Raw genomic sequence first — 7500 nt, 5'->3', positions numbered from 1 at the left:
CTCCCCACTGCCGCGGGAGCACCGGACGTGCTAGAGGAGACAGCGACCCGCCGAGGCGGGCGCGACCCCGCGGACCGAGGCCCCTGCCGGGGCGGCTCGCTCTGCAGCAGGCGGAAGGGCGGCACGGAGAGCCCTACACGGCGGCGGCGCCAGCGCCGGAGGGGGACGCCCCCCTGCCGCCCGCGGCACGCCTCCAGGCCCGCCCGGGCAGACGCGGCCCGGACACGCTTTTCTTCCCTCGCTTTGGCCCGGTTTCTTTCGCGGCTCGACCGCCCTCGCCGCCCAGCGCTGCTTGCGGCCGGCACCCACGGGCACCCGGACCGAGGTCGGCACCGGCGCCTCGGCGTGGTTTAGGACACCTGGTGGCTCGCGGGGCCACGCGGCTGTCACACAGCCTGGTTCGGTAAGGAAGGCCCAGGAAACCCCCCCCCGCGCCGAGCGGCAGCAGGACAGGGTGAGGTGACACGGGGGAGGCACGCGCCTCGCCGCCGTCGCCACGGCCCCCTTCTCGCTCGGGGGGGGGAAGAGACTAGGACGATACCTCGCTCACAGCGGGGAAGCGAATTGGAAAGGAGACCGCCCTGCCTGAACACCGGACGCCACCGCGGCTCCCTATTACGGGGAGTACAGCAGAGCCGGCCCGCCGGGGGCCCTTTCCGACGCGACCCCAAGTGCCTCATCGATCAGCGAAGGCCACAACGGCCACGGGTCCTGGGACAGCGACAGCCACCGCGCGCCTGCCCTCGGCCACCCGCAAGCGGGCGGGCGGACGACGCGGGGCTCTGCGTGCGAGCGAGCAGGGGCGACATCCGTGACAGGTGCTCCGGCGGCTTCAACACCGGCAGAGCCGGCTCGCCGCGAAGCCTGTCCGACGTGCCCGAGGCCAGCCTCAGTAGGCTACGCCTCCGTACCGGTACCAGTCGAGGGGGTGGGGGACCGGGTGCGCGGGATGTGCCCCGCCACCGCCGCCACCCACCCGCCACGCACAAGGATTCCCTTCAGCCGACTCGGCTGGACCGGGGTAAAGCCGCGACAGGCTCGACTCCGCCGGTCTTCCAGCGTTCAAGTGCCGGCGGCCGCCGCCGGCCACCGGCCTTTGCCCAACAAACGCAGGGAACAGGTTACCCCGGAGAGAAAAAGCCAGGTGTGGAACAGCTCAGGCGGGGGGCCGGGGGAAAGCCGCTGAAGGCTCAGGACACCCCGCCGGCCATCTGCATCCGGCTGCCGGACACCACCACCGGCCAAAAACAAAAAAACGTGCTGTACCCGCATCGCGGGCTCCGGCTTAGGGCCAGAGAGCAAAGGAACCGAGGCGCCGACCAACCTCGCTCACAGCACCGTGCAGACCTCCCCTTCACTGAGCCCGGCTGGTACAAACCAGGGACGCCAGGAGCAGACCGGACACCGCAGGCCGCCCCACGTATGGCATCTGCACCAGGAAAAAAAGAAAGCGGAAAAGAGGACCGAGGCGCCGCCGCCTCGCCTTACCATCATCCAGCTTCTCAGGGGACCAGAGTGGTGGGGGGGGGTAGCCGCTGAAGGCTCGAGACACCCCACCACGGCCATCTGCACCCGGCTGCCAGCCAACACCGGCGGCCAAAAACGTACCGTGCTGTGCCCATGTCACGGGCTCCGGCTTAGGGCCGAGAGAGCAAAGGACCCGAGGAGTCGACTAGCCTTCGCTCACAGCACCGTGCAGACCTCCCTTCACCGAGCCCGGCCGGTAGAAACCAGGGACGCCGAGAGCCGGCCGGACACCACAGGCCGCCCCGCACGTATGGCATACGATACCGGCAACGAAAGGAGTAAACCAAGAACCAGGGAGGCGCCGCCGCCTCTCGCCTTACCATCGTCGGGCTCTCGGGGGGCCGGGGGGGGGGGGCCACCCACCGGTGGCTCGAGACACACCCCCCCCGGGCCGTCTGCATCCAAGCTGCCGGCCACCGCGACCAGCCAAAACCGTGGCGTGCCCATGCCACGGGCTCCGGCTTAAGGCCGGCAAACAAAGGGAGCAGGTGCCGCCGCCGCCACCTCTCGTCCCATCCCCAAGGCCCCCTCAAGGAGCTGGGCAACAGCCCCCGACGGGCTGGAACCGTACGGAGCACCGCTGTGTCAACACACATACCGGCGCTCCCCCCCTCCGCCATCATCGGGCTCTCGGGGGACCGGGGGGGGGACGGGGGTAACCACCCACGGTAGTCTCACAGCTCGGCTCCCCCCCCCAGTATCCAGCGTTCAAGTGCCGCCAGCCGCCTCCGGCCACCGGTCTTCGGCCTCTCCCGTGCACCTCTGCCCGTCCTTTTCTCACCACTCGGCAGCGACCGCCCCAACGCCGCCCGGCTTCGTGCCGTTCGGCATCTCTCTGGGTGCTCTCGGTTCCGTGCACGCTCGCCTGACAGAGCACCGGCTTGAGAACCGTGCCCAATTCCCCGGGGGAAACCACCGTCTGCGGCCGCCCAGCATTCCACTTGGCCGGCTAAGCCGCGTGCCCTCGCTCGGTGGCGCTTGTCTGGAGCAGAGACGCCTCGTGCCCCTATATAAGGAGAATATGGGTCCGCGCCGGAAAGGGGCGCTTAAAGGCAGTGTCTGCCTGCCAGCGGGGGAGGCGCTGCAGAGACGCCGACTCTTACGATGACCTAACTGGAGGCAGCGCGAAACAGCGACCCCTTGGAGGAACTGCCGGAGCCAACAGGTCTGCCCGCGCTCTAAGTCCCGACGGAGCCGGGTAGACCTGGCAGCCCTTTCGACGGACGCTGAGCCGGCCGCCGGCAACGTGGAGCCGGGTACACCTAGCGGCCACCGCCGGTCGCCTCGGAGGTGGGTAGACCTGACGGCCGCCTCACGCCCCGGAGGCGGGTAGACCTGACGGCCGCCTCACGCCCCGGAGGCGGGTAGACCTGACGGCCGCCACACGCCGCGGAGGCGGGTAGACCTGACGGCCGCCACACGCCCCGGAGGCGGGTAGACCTGACGGCCGCCTCACGCCGCGGAAGCGGGTAGACCTGACGGCCGCCTCACGCCCCGGAGGCGGGTAGACCTGACGGCCGCCTCACGCCCCGGAGGCGGGTAGACCTGACGGCCGCCTCACGCCGCGGAAGCGGGTAGACCTGACGGCCGCCTCACGCCCCGGAGGCGGGTAGACCTGACGGCCGCCTCACGCCCCGGAAGCGGGTAGACCTGACGGCCGCCTCACGCCCCGGAGGCGGGTAGACCTGACGGCCGCCTCACGCCCCGGAGGCGGGTAGACCTGACGGCCGCCACACGCCCCGGAGGCGGGTAGACCTGACGGCCGCGTCGCGCCCCGGAGGCGGGTAGACCTGACGGCCGCCTCACGCCCCGGAGGCGGGTAGACCTGACGGCCGCCACACGCCCCGGAGGCGGGTAGACCTGACGGCCGCCTCACGCCCCGGAGGCGGGTAGACCTGACGGCCGCCTCACGCCCCGGAGGCGGGTAGACCTGACGGCCGCCTCACGCCGCGGAGGCGGGTAGACCTGACGGCCGCCTCACGCCCCGGAGGCGGGTAGACCTGACGGCCGCCTCACGCCCCGGAGGCGGGTAGACCTGACGGCCGCGTCGCGCCCCGGAGGCGGGTAGACCTGACGGCCGCCTCACGCCCCGGAGGCGGGTAGACCTGACGGCCGCCACACGCCCCGGAGGCGGGTAGACCTGACGGCCGCCTCACGCCCCGGAGGCGGGTAGACCTGACGGCCGCCTCACGCCCCGGAGGCGGGTAGACCTGACGGCCGCCTCACGCCGCGGAGGCGGGTAGACCTGACGGCCGCCTCACGCCCCGGAGGCGGGTAGACCTGACGGCCGCCTCACGCCCCGGAGGCGGGTAGACCTGACGGCCGCCTCACGCCCCGGAGGCGGGTAGACCTGACGGCCGCCTCACGCCCCGGAGGCGGGTAGACCTGACGGCCGCCACACGCCCCGGAGGCGGGTAGACCTGACGGCCTCCACACGCCGCGGAGGCGGGTAGACCTGACGGCCGCCTCACGCCGCGGAGGCGGGTAGACCTGACGGCCGCCTCACGCCCCGGAGGCGGGCAGACCTGTCGGCCGCTTCACGCCCCGGAGGCGGGTAGACCTGGCGGCCGCGTCGTGCGAGACATTTTTGTTTCGATAGATGCCAATGAAATCCGAAAAAAAATAAATGAAAAGGGAAATTTTTTTTCTTAACGCACCCCCGCACCCCCGCGCCCCGCCGCGCTCTCATGTGCACGCAGCACCAGCCCCCCCACCCCCCCGCCCCGACCCGTTGGCTGCCATGCAGTCGCTGGCATCATTCGCTGCCCGCCCCCTCGGCCGCCAGTCAGCCCCTCTGCGCCGCGCCACTCCGCGCCGCACGGCGCCGCCCGCCACTCCCCCCCCCCGCTTCCCGCGGCTGCCAGGGGACCCGGCAGAAGCGGCGACGTTCCCCGCACCTCACCCCCAACGGAGACGCCCGTCTCGCTGGAGCGAGTTCGCATCGGGAACCGGGCGCTTTTCGCCGGGTCGGGGTCCCGGCGCTGCCGGGCGGTCCTCGGCTTCAGCTGTTGGTTTCGCAGCGTGGGTTTAGCTTTAGTCTCGGGGGAGGGGGGGTGTGGGGGGGGGTGCGTGTGTGTGTTTTTATTTTGTTTCTTTCCCCCCGCCTTTCGCTGTGCCGCAGAGGCGTGGGCACCGGGCGCCCTTCACCGGGTCCGGGTCCGGGTCCGGGTCCGGGTCCGGGTCCGGGTCCCGGCGTTGCCAGGCGCTCGCTGGCATTCGCGTTTAGGTTTTTTTCGACGGGGTTGGGGTGGGGGGGTGGGAAGGGGGCTCCCGGGCTTTATGTGTGGGAATGGGGGGTGTGTGCGCGTGTGTGTGTGTGTGTGTGTGTGTGTTGTTCGGATTGTTGTTTTGTTGTTTGTTCCCCCCCCCCCCCCCCCCCCCCCGCCGCGACACACACGCGCTCGGACACACACGCAGAGACACAGAGAGAGAGAGAGAGAGAGAGAGCGCGCGCGCGAGAGAGAGAGACACAGGCGCGCGCACACACACACACACACGCACACACAGACACAGACACACGCACGCGCACACACACAGACACCCCCAGCCCCCCACCCCCCCCAGCCCCCCGACCCCCACCGTCGCCCGCGCGCCCGAAGAGCCGTTGGTCCCCGCCCCACCGCTGCAACTCCGGAGCTGCAGGGCGGTGGGTGCGGCCGCCAACCGACCGCAGCCTCCTCGGCGCCGCGGAGCACTACGGCTGGGGGGTGGGGGATCGGGGGCGGTTTCTGTTACACCACCACCACCACCACCACCCGCCCTCGCTGCTCTCCCTCCCACCCCTTCGGCGTTCGTTTGGCTTTCAACCCGCGGCGGGAACGGAGCAGGCGGGCAGGAGGGCGGGCGGCCGAGCGACCGACTGAGGAAGGCGGGGAGCCGGGCCGCGGGCACGGCGCGGCAGGGACTCGGCAGCTGCGGGGGCTCAGCGTCCAAAACACGCGCCACCCATCATCGCCGCCGCCGGCGGGAGGCCCCTCCGGGCCCCCCGGCACGGAGGCGGCGGCGGCGACGCCGCTGGGTCCTAAGGTCTCCCGCCTTCCTTCCCTGGAGCGGCCAATGTGCTGCTGCTGGTGGAAAGCGGGCCGGAGGTAGGGGGCGGCCGGTCTCCTCGCGAACCCCGGGGGTGGCAGGGGGCGGCCGGTGTCACGGTGGACCTGGTGGCGGGAGGGGTGGGGGTTGGGGGGGGGTCGGCAGGGGGGTCGACAGAGCTCGTTGCGGCGGTGGGGGGGCGGGGGGGGGGGGGGGGTGGTGGGGGGGTGGTGTTGGTGGGGAGCGGTTTCTGTTGTTACACACACACCCCCGCCCCGTCGCTGCTCTCCCTCCCACCCCTTTCGGCGTTCGTTTGGCTTTCAACCCGGGGCGGGAACGGAGCAGGCGGGCAGGAGGGCGGGCGGCCGAGCGACCGACTGAGGAAGGCGGGGAGCCGGGCCGCGGGCACGGCGCGGCAGGGACTCGGCAGCTGCGGGGGCTCAGCGTCCAAAACACGCGCCACCCATCATCGCCGCCGCCGGCGGGAGGCCCCTCCGGGCCCCCCGGCACGGAGGCGGCGGCGGCGACGCCGCTGGGTCCTAAGGTCTCCCGCCTTCCTTCCCTGGAGCGGCCAATGTGCTGCTGCTGGTGGAAAGCGGGCCGGAGGTAGGGGGCGGCCGGTCTCCTCGCGAACCCCGGGGGTGGCGGGGGCGGGGGGTGGGGGGGTGGGATGGGGCGGGGGGTGGCGGGGGGGGGTGGGTGGGCTGGGGGGTGGGGGGGGCGGCCGGTGTCACGGTGAACCTGGTGGCGGGAGGGTTGGGGGGGGGGGGGGGGGGGGCGGGCTCGTCGCGGGCCAAGCGGCGGTGTTGGGGGGGCGCCGCCGGTCTCACGGAGAAGCACGTGGCGGGTGGGGCGGCTTTGGCGGGATGGGGGGGCGGCCGTATACGCGTGCGCGCGCGGGCAGCCCCAGGCAGACGGCTTCGGGCCGGGCAGCTTGTGGGGGTGCGGGGCAGGCGGGCGCACGTGCGTGGGCAGAGCGTGAGCTCCTGAACCGTTTCTGAATCGATGCCCTAGCGCTGGTCAGGCTTCCGCTTGACCTCTCCGTTCGTGATTCTCGTCGCGTGTTTTCAGGTCCGCGTTCGATCCCGTCTCAGCCGAACTCTTCCCTGCCGGTTCCGACCCTCGCGTCCGTACGCTAGCCGGCAGCTGCGCTGGCCCCGTCGCCTCCCCAGTTGAAGGTGAGATCACGAGGGGCGCTGCATAAGCCAGGCCTCGCCTCGCCGCTGGCCTGCCTACCGGCTCGAAAGCTGCAGGAGACCCCCTCGCGTGAGAGCCCACCAGCCACGGCCCGGCCCAGGCCCATCACGTCCTAGTCCAGGCGTGACTTCGCCGCGAGAGGCTCAGGCCACGGCCTGCTCCCTGCCTTGGAGCTACGCGGGTGCCCGTGTCATCCCGAGCCGCCGCCTGCTTCAAGCCAGGGCCCGCTCGGGCACGGCGTGACGTCACAGGCAGCTCGGGAGCCCGGGCCCGGAAGCGCCCTGTTACCCCTCCTCGGCTACTTGTGACGTCACAAGGGGCAGGCGGCGGGGAGCGCGGGGGCTGCCGGGAGGGGGTGGCGGGAATGCCGGCCAGAGACCCGGCCGTGCTGGGACCCCACGCGGACGCAGACACCGGTCGATGCCAGCGGTCGCACGGCGGCCAGCGGGTCCGGGCAGGGCAGCGGCGTGAGCACCGCAGGGGGAGGCGGCTGTAGAAAAAAAAAAAACAACTAATTTTTCCTTTTCATCTCTCTTTTCCCGTTTCTGTGGTGGCTGCGATCGCAACCCAGAAAAGACGACGACGGCACGGGGCGGGAGGTTGCAGCTTCATGCCTTGTATTACAGGCGCTGCAATCTCGGACGAGCGGAGGGTAAAAAACCGAAATGACACGCTCCTCTCACCCCCACCGCCGCCAACCGGCAGCCCTGCACCTCGCCGAGAGAAGCACGTACGCTTAAATCTGGG

Source organism: Athene noctua, unplaced genomic scaffold (assembly GCF_965140245.1).
Source record: "Athene noctua unplaced genomic scaffold, bAthNoc1.hap1.1 HAP1_HAP1_scaffold_342, whole genome shotgun sequence".
NCBI lineage: Eukaryota > Metazoa > Chordata > Aves > Strigiformes > Strigidae > Athene > Athene noctua.
Note: the sequence above shows the minus strand (reverse complement) of the source record.